We start from the raw sequence: 8,486 nt of genomic DNA, 5'->3' as shown, positions 1-8,486 counted from the left end.
GGTAAAAAGACGTTATAAAAATGATAAGTCCAAGGAACGCCTGTAGATCTGCCTTGTTCCTTGGAGTGGGGCCTTCTTAATTGCCTTTAATTTGTCCTCAGTGGGATGGATTCCTTGACTGTCCAGGAGGTATCCCAAAACTCCACCCTTTGGTACATAACTGGCATTTATTTTTTTTAACTTTGAGGCCAGCGTTTTGAAACCTTTGTAAAACTATGAGGAGTCGTTTTTCTAGAATGTCTCTGTTCGGGCGGCGATGAGCACATTGTCGAAATACGGTACGACCCCTCTTATTCCTTGTAACAGCCTTTCCATTAAGCTCTGAAAAATTCCTGAGCGACGCTCACCCCGAACTGGAGCCGGTTGCATTTAAATGCGCCCCTATGCGTGACGATAGTTTGCGCCCGCGGTGGCCGGATCTACAGGCAATTGTTGATATGCCTGGGCTAGGTCTAGTTTAGCGAAAACTTTCCCGCCACCCAGGGAATGGAGCAGGTGTTGCACTACCGGCACTGGATACGCACTTTGCTGAAGTGCGTGGTTTAGGGTGGCCCAGTAGTCTCCGCAAATTCTCAGTGACCCATCAGGCTTGATAGGCGTCACTATTGGGGTTTCCCACCGGGCGTGGTCGGTGGGTTCCAGCACGCCCTGTTCTATTAGCTTATCGAGTTGTTCATCGATTTTAGGTTTCAGGGCGAACGGCACCCGACGCGGCTTAAGGCGGATGGGTGCTACCTCAGGGTTCAAGTTAAATGAGATCGGGTCCCCTTGTACTTGCCTAGTCCGTTCGCAAAACGTCTTGGAATTCTTGCACGAGGGCTTCCTCCCAATCGTTGCTCGGCACGGTGGACTCGCTACAGTGATTCCAAGCGGTCTGAACCATTGAAGGCCTAAAAGACTAGGCTGGTCACGGTCCACAACAGTCAGTGGCAGTGACGACGGTGCGGCCCTTGAAAGAGACCTGGAATCGGCGGGACCCGACAACGGAATTCGTTACCCTGGTAATCTTTGAGGATAACCCTTTGAGGGTTTAGGTCTTGGCGGCGAATCGTCGGAATGAGCTGTTGAAGCGTCTTCCAGGACACCATCGAGAGGGATGATCCTGAGTCCACCTCCATTACACAAGGTTTGTTTTCGATGGCGACCTCTACTCGGATTTTCCCGGCATCAAGGGATGTAGCGTGGCCTATGGTAATTGTTTGGTGGGTCTCTTCCCGCCTGGTTTCTTCACGCCTGGTGGAAGTGGTGGACGGTTTGTTTCTGTAGGAGTGGCTTCCCCATTTGTGATTCAGTTTGTCTCGGGGTGTGCCAAGAATCCTGAAGACTGGTATTCGGCCTGTCGGGGTTTGGAGTTTTGTTTGCTTCTGCAAACCTTTGCGATGTGACCTCTTTTCCAAACGCGGCAGAGTGCATCGAGGAATTTGCAGCTGGATCGGGGTGATTCGCCCACATCCTGCACAAGGTCGAGATGAGGGTTGTGTGAACTGGTCTTGTTCCGTTCGAGTCAGTTGACCTCTTCCTCATCGCTTTCTGATGGGGATTCTAGGTCTTCGTGGTGAGTCGATACCGGGTGTCTCTCTGAGCGAGGCGAGGTATCTTTGGCGAGTTGACGAAGTGGTGCGTTAGTGCGGCGCATTCGGGCTGCCGACTTTTTGGTCGCCTCCGCTGCAGTGGCTTCTTTGAGGGCATCGGTGAGGCTGATGTCCCCTTAGCCATAATTTTGCTCTGGATCGTGCCATCTTCTAGGCCCAGAACCAGGCGGTCTCGGAGGGCTTCTTCTAATCGGAGAATCCCAGAGGCCTCCAAGGTTGCGGAGATCTGCGATGTAGTTGGCAAGGCTTTCACCTTTCCGTTGGTCCCTCTGGTAATATTCGTGTCTTCTGACTAAGGTTGGCACGGTGGGCGCGTGAGTGCCCCCGTAGCAAAGGCTCGAGGACGCCCCAGTCCATCGCTTTTACTTCGGCTGGCTTGGCGAGTGATTTTGCCATTTTAAACACGATAGGCCCGCAGTGAGTTAGAAATATAGCTCTTTTTTTGCCGGTTGTTGCATCTTTCAAATTGTTGGTCTCCAGAAACATCTGGAACCTATCCATGTACGACTCCCAGTCTTCGGTTTCTGGGTCGAATGGAGCGGGTGGTATGGCACCGCTGGCCATGTTGCCGTTGATGGTGCGCGTTCGACCACGTGCTCTGTGTGTTGCTCTGTAGATCAGTCAGCTCTTCGGTCTCCGTATCCCACCTTCGTCGCCAGTGTTAAGTTTGGAGAGTAATGGAGACCAGACATCTGACCAGTGACTTCAACTCTTTATTAACAGTAAATAGAACAGAACAGAGCAAGGATATGGGCAGCAGTAACCCTTTATAGGGTTGGCTGCTACCCTACTAACCAATAATAAGTGCATAAGGTTCAAACCAATAACCAATAGGAAGTGTCCTAAGTTTGGCCAATCAGGGGCTTTTATGAACCAATCCTTGTTCGCTGTTCAAGGACCAATCCAATGTGCAGGTTTCCAAAACCTACTTTGCATTTGGCCTTATTTACTTTATTCATTCACAACAAATAGCCCAGGATATAAAGCAGTGGATTGTCAAACAATTCAATCCAGAGACCCTACTCAAATTATCCAACTGTGAAAGCCCAGGTCTCTATAGAAGGCTCAAAATATGGGAAAAGTAGAAGGAAAGAGAAGAAAAGGATAATCAGCAACAAAGTGGTCGGACTCAGTTACAGTGGTGATAGGTTTGCCATTGGAAGACTAGGTTAGGTACTGATCATCTCGAAGAAAATCTTTGTAGTTGCTCTGAACAAGGCTTCCTGAGACCATAATTAAGCACACGCTTAGTTAAAACAACTCTTGTTTTATTTCAACACTGGGAATTATGTTCATTCCCAGCCTGTAATGAGTCTCCAAACAGTCCCTCAAGATAAACACCCACCTTTCTCTCCTTTGAATTGCCGCCAACAACAAAAGTGCCAAAGGAACTATAAAAAACCAACCGAAGTACAAAGTCCACACACAGAGCTTCAAGGATTAATCCAAACAGAATGAATGATTTTGCTTCCTACAAAGGTTTACCTGTCCTTTATACCTTATGGGAGGGGCAATCACCTCCCAGCCTTACTCCTGAGTCACCCCTTTTGTCTCAGCTGCTCTTGCCTTCTAGCAGCTCTGTGCACACGGTCACTGGGAACACGCTCCCCTGGGTCCTCTGCCTCGCTGCTGCCAGACTCCAGAGGCTCTGGAGGTAGCCCACCACTCCCAGATAGTCCTGGCCCCATCTCTGCATCGGATGCAGGACCCTCATCCGAGTCCTCTCCAGACTCCCAGATTGGTTCCCGTTCTTCCCCACTATCCGTTTTCACTGCCATCTGCACCGGCTGCTGGCGAACCACAACACTTGACACTACGCTGATGCCATATCATCCTCAAATTGTATAAAGTGCCAAGAGTCATTTTCGATTGCAACAGGATAGAAATAAAATAAATACGTGATTGGATAGCAATTCAGAACTAAGAGGTTTTTAAAATTATGGGCATTAAAGAAATAAAAATATCCATTCAATAGAGAAGACCAAGAAAGATAAGCTGGGTTTGCTTGACTTCAGTCTTTATTATCAAACCCCATTTATTTCAGCTCCTTCACTTATTTCTGAAGGATTGCCTCTTTCCCATTGTTTCTGCCCACCTGATACTTTTGAGCAGAGTAGGTATGCTCCACAACCCTTCAATTAAATGGTATCACCCTGGGTGACCCACATGATGTGCTTTCTCTGTCAAAGCCTCTACTCTCTGGAACACAGATACAGATGGTGTCCTCTCAGGGGTGGTATTCAAATTTTTTACTACTGGTTCTGTTGGCGTGGCTTGGTGGGTGTGGTGTGGTTTGGTGGGCGTGTGGCATGGCTTGGTGGGCATGGCAGGGGAAGGATACTGCAAAAACTCCATTTCCACCCCACTCCAGGGGAAGGATACTGTAAAATTATCATTCCCTCCCCACCAGCTCTGTTCTCCTGTGCAGGGCAACAAAAGAAGACCCAGCTGATCAACTGGGACTCCAATCATCTGGGACTCAGGAGGCAGCGAATAGATGGGGGTGGGGCCAAATACCGAAGTGGTATTTACTGATTCTCCAAAGTAGTCAAAATTTCCATTACCAGTTCTCCAGAACCTGTCAGAACTGGCTGAATACCAATGTCCTCTTGAAGCCCTAAAAACCTGACTTTGGTCCCAGGACTGGGGTTAATAAGGGGAGGAATTAAAGTCTGTTTTTGTCCTGTTTCAGATCTCGAACTTTCACACACACAATTGCTAGGTGAAGAAAACAATTTACTCAAGATTGAGCAGACAACACCGGTAAGGGAATAAATGTAAATCAACAAAGTCTCTGAGAAAGAAAGTGTGCCTTAATGGTTTCACTTTCAACCAAAGCATGTAGAAGAGTTGTCAACATCCATACAAAGTTCAGAGAGCCAAGTTAAGTTTGTCAGCCATCCACGGTCAAAGTTTCACAAGCAGGATTCACAGAAATAACACACCAGAGCAGGATATCAGGTTGCTGTTCACAATGGGGAAACAGGGGTGAGGACCTCCTCTTAAATCAGGCTGTAGCCAGCTGTCTTTAATCAAAAGAGTTACTTCCTTGCTTGGCAAGGAGCCTCACTGGGTGTCTTTGCTCTGCTTTTCACTCTACTTGCTGGATGCAGTACCTGGGAGTCCTTAGGTCATCATTTGACTACTCCAGCTATTCCAATGGCAGGAGTGGGATTCTACCAGTTGACACATATTAGCTAGAACCAATTGTTAACATTCTAAGCAGTTCGGAAAACCAGTTGTTAGAAGAAATTACTGGCCTAATCCTGTAAGGAAGGCAGGAAGGAGACATTCTGGTGTTGCTTACAGAAACTGCCTCTCCGTTAACCCTTATTACATTTTTGGCAGGACTAGACTTCCTGTCTCAGGAACATCTCTGGAGTTTTCCCCCCCTCCTTTGCTGGTACTTTGTTTGTGCGGAGTGACCATTTAAAGTTACAATGGCACTGAAAAAATTGACTTGTGACCATTTTTCACACCTACGACTGTTGCAGCATCCCCACAGTCATGAGAGGCCAGGCAAGGAGATGGTGCCTTGATGTGAATGATATTGAGTTGGCCACACCCAGACAATAACATGACCACCAAGCCATGTCCATCCAGTCACATGACCACCAAGCCATGCCCACCACCTAAGCCACGCCCACAGAACCAGTTGTTAAAAATTTTGAATCCCACCCCTGTCCAATGGTATACTTCTGCCTGATCAGCCTCAGATGATTCCTGGCTTGATGACTCCTGAGACTGATACCGATTCAGTTGGAACACTTCTTCAGAGTCTGAATCCTGACTCATGAGAATTTTTAGTTTGAGCTATTTTGTGTTTTTAATTTTATCTTAGTATTAGATTTTGTAGCCTACCCAAAGTCTATTGGAATGTATGGCAATAATAACTTTAATGAAATAATAACAATAATAACAAGGAGTACTATTCCAACAACTAAATCAGGAGTGCACAACCCAGAGAAGATGGAGGCATACAGGCCTTCAAGACTCTCCAAAAGATAAAATTCTGCAGTCTTCTGACCCTCCTGCTTGAAAAGATGGTCACTAAGCAGATTCTAAAACTGTTAAGTTTGCCTGCTGTTGTACTTACAAATAGTAGCCATCCATTTAACCTAATAAACTAACAAAATGGTCAATTTTTTAATGCAAAAACCACAATAATTGTATTAAGAGCAAACATGCCAATTCAAATATTTAGGAATTTATGCCAATATACTGATACGCTGATTTGAGGATTTGAACAACAACATGCCTTTATAATATTTTCCACAAATGACTAGCAAAATCATTTTCTAGCAATGACCCTATGCAAATTTTGTCCAAAGATATCTTCAGTCTTGACAGAAGATTGAAGATTATCTTTGTGTAATCTGAATGTGGTGACAGAAAACTTAAAACTGCATATGAAGTGCTCAGACATGTTTTCAAAGATTCACCTGCATTTTAAAAATCCTCATGATATTTCACTGCAAATATGTAAAAAGATATAATTTTCAGGCCAGTCAAACATTTAAGGATTTGTCTAAGTCTGAAAAATCTCTGATGCATGTATGCATTTGGAGAACATCATGGCTTTTTAGTTCAAGATGGGAATTTAGAACAGAGAGAAACAAAAATGGAAGGCAAATAAGTGTGGGAAGATCATTTAACCTTAACCTGACCTTCTGGCTCTTTTAGAGCGCAAAAAAATTAGTAGGATGCTGACTTGTACTCAAGGTGATCCTCTGTGGGAAAAGTAAGGAATACAAATAGCAAGATTGCAAGAAGGATAAACTAGAAAGGAGCGTTGATCAAGATAGGAATAAAGAGGCTTCTGGCAGGTGGGAAAACAAAATCCATAATTTTCTTCATTATTCTTTCTAGGTCAGTGGATGTTCAATCCAAAGAATAAATTAATATGCTAGAGACCTTAGAGTTTCTGTGAACAAATATATGCTCACTCCCGAGTTTCACCCCAGAGTTTCCTCACTAGAATATGTGGGTGGTCTTTCTTTGTATACTGTATGTGTTTGGTGTTTTTTTTTAAATGCAAATGTATTATATAATAACTTAAATTAGCATTAAATACAAAAAGCAAATGGATCGTTCAGGCAATCCTAATTTTGTATGTTATTTTTTTTATTTATTGATTCATATTACTCTTATTAAATGCTCAGCTCAGGTTTCTCTGTCAGAGCCATCCAGAAGTTTATTTTTATTTATTTATTTTTGTCAATTGCTTATAAGATAATAGGTATAAGTAAAAACATAGTTATGAATACATGGATACATATAAGAAAAATAAAAAAAAACAAAAGAAACAATAGGACAGGGACGGTAGGCACGTTGGTGCGCTTATGCACGCCCCCATTGATTGGGTCATTTGAACTATGGCCTTGCTATTAGATTATGCAGCACTTTAGAGTCAGTCTCCATAAGATGCTTTAGAGCAGGGGTGTCCAACCTTGGCAACTTTAAGGCTTTGCTGGCTGAGGAACTCTGGGAGTTGAAGTCCACAAGTCTTAAAGTTGCCAAGGTTGGACACCCCTGCTTTAGAGAATGTGAAGTTTGAAAGCTTTTGACTGATCTACCTTACAGCAGCTTTTCTTCCAGGATCATATTGAAGCACCATATAGACCTGGTGTTGTGGCCTTTTGGCCACCTCCAGCAGTGGAATCAGATGAGGAGGCAGCATGGGAGTCAGGGCCAGCATCAAGGCAACCTGAAAGCTCCAAGGGGGAAGAGGCCAATGGAGCTATCAGAGATAGAGACAGAGGCAGAGCCTGGACCATCCATCAGCCCTCAGATGAAGAGTCAACAGCTCCCAGGTCTAGAGGTGGCTGATGAGGAACAGTTGGGTCCAGTGCTTGACGCATGGATGTGCAGAAGGCAGAGGAGAGGAGAGCAGTGGAAATCTATGGGCTGATCCTTGCAATGGAAGAGCCACCGCTGCTAGTGAAGCCCTACCCTAGCTCTGGGGATAGAAGGCAGGGGGTGGCGATTAATAAGTGTGGCAGACAACTATTCATCTCCCTGCTGGACAGACTTGTTAGCCTGCTATCAGAGAGAGTGAAATACTTTTTTCCCAGGCTGCTGGCGCTCCTAATAAAGGAATCATTGATTTAACTACAGAAGGTTTGTCATGTTTGGGAGCTGGATCAGAACAGGGATGCAATGAAATGGAAACCCTGTTTTCTCATACAGCACTATGTGATGTCAATCTAGGATCCCAGAATTTCAATCTGAAGCCAGTTGAAGCTTTAATTTATTAGACTGGTATATCAACATCTTTGCAAATAAAGTTATATTATTTAGGATATTTGTTCAGGCTGCCTAATGAAAGAGTATGTGGATCTGCAGCTGTATCACCACTCTGCATCCACTCCACCAACACAGTAGGAATAAACAAATAGAAGAATCTAACATGTTCAGAGACATCTCAAGGCTTCTGACGTGAAAACTATGGAAAAGAGTTTGGGGATTATAATCGGTACGTAAAGGAAATATTTTAATACCTCACAAATGGAATGTGGGCACTAAGAGAAGGTGGGTTTGAAGGGAGATTTGATGCTTCCCTGCAATATTATTAATTCTTTTGAGTCAGTCTCAACTTCCTGCAACTTAATGGACAAGTCGCTGCAGTTTTCTTGGCAACAATTTTTGAAGTGGTGTGCAATTGCATCAGAGGTGGTATTCAGCAGGTTCTGACCAGTTCTGGAGAACCGGTAGCGGAAATTTTGAGTAGTTCGGAGAACCGGCCAATACCACCTCCAACTGGCCCCGCCACCATCTATTCTCTGCCCCCTGAGTCCCAGCTGATCGGCTGGGTCTTCTTTTGTTGCCCTGCACAGGAGAATGGAGCTGGAAAGCAGGTTAGTGGGGTGGGGAGGGAATGGGGATTTTGCAGTA

This window comes from Notechis scutatus, chromosome 3, assembly GCF_049901735.1.
Source record: "Notechis scutatus isolate UNSWTSFEM ecotype Mainland chromosome 3, rNotScu1.2, whole genome shotgun sequence".
Taxonomy (NCBI): domain Eukaryota; kingdom Metazoa; phylum Chordata; class Lepidosauria; order Squamata; family Elapidae; genus Notechis; species Notechis scutatus.
Note: the sequence above shows the minus strand (reverse complement) of the source record.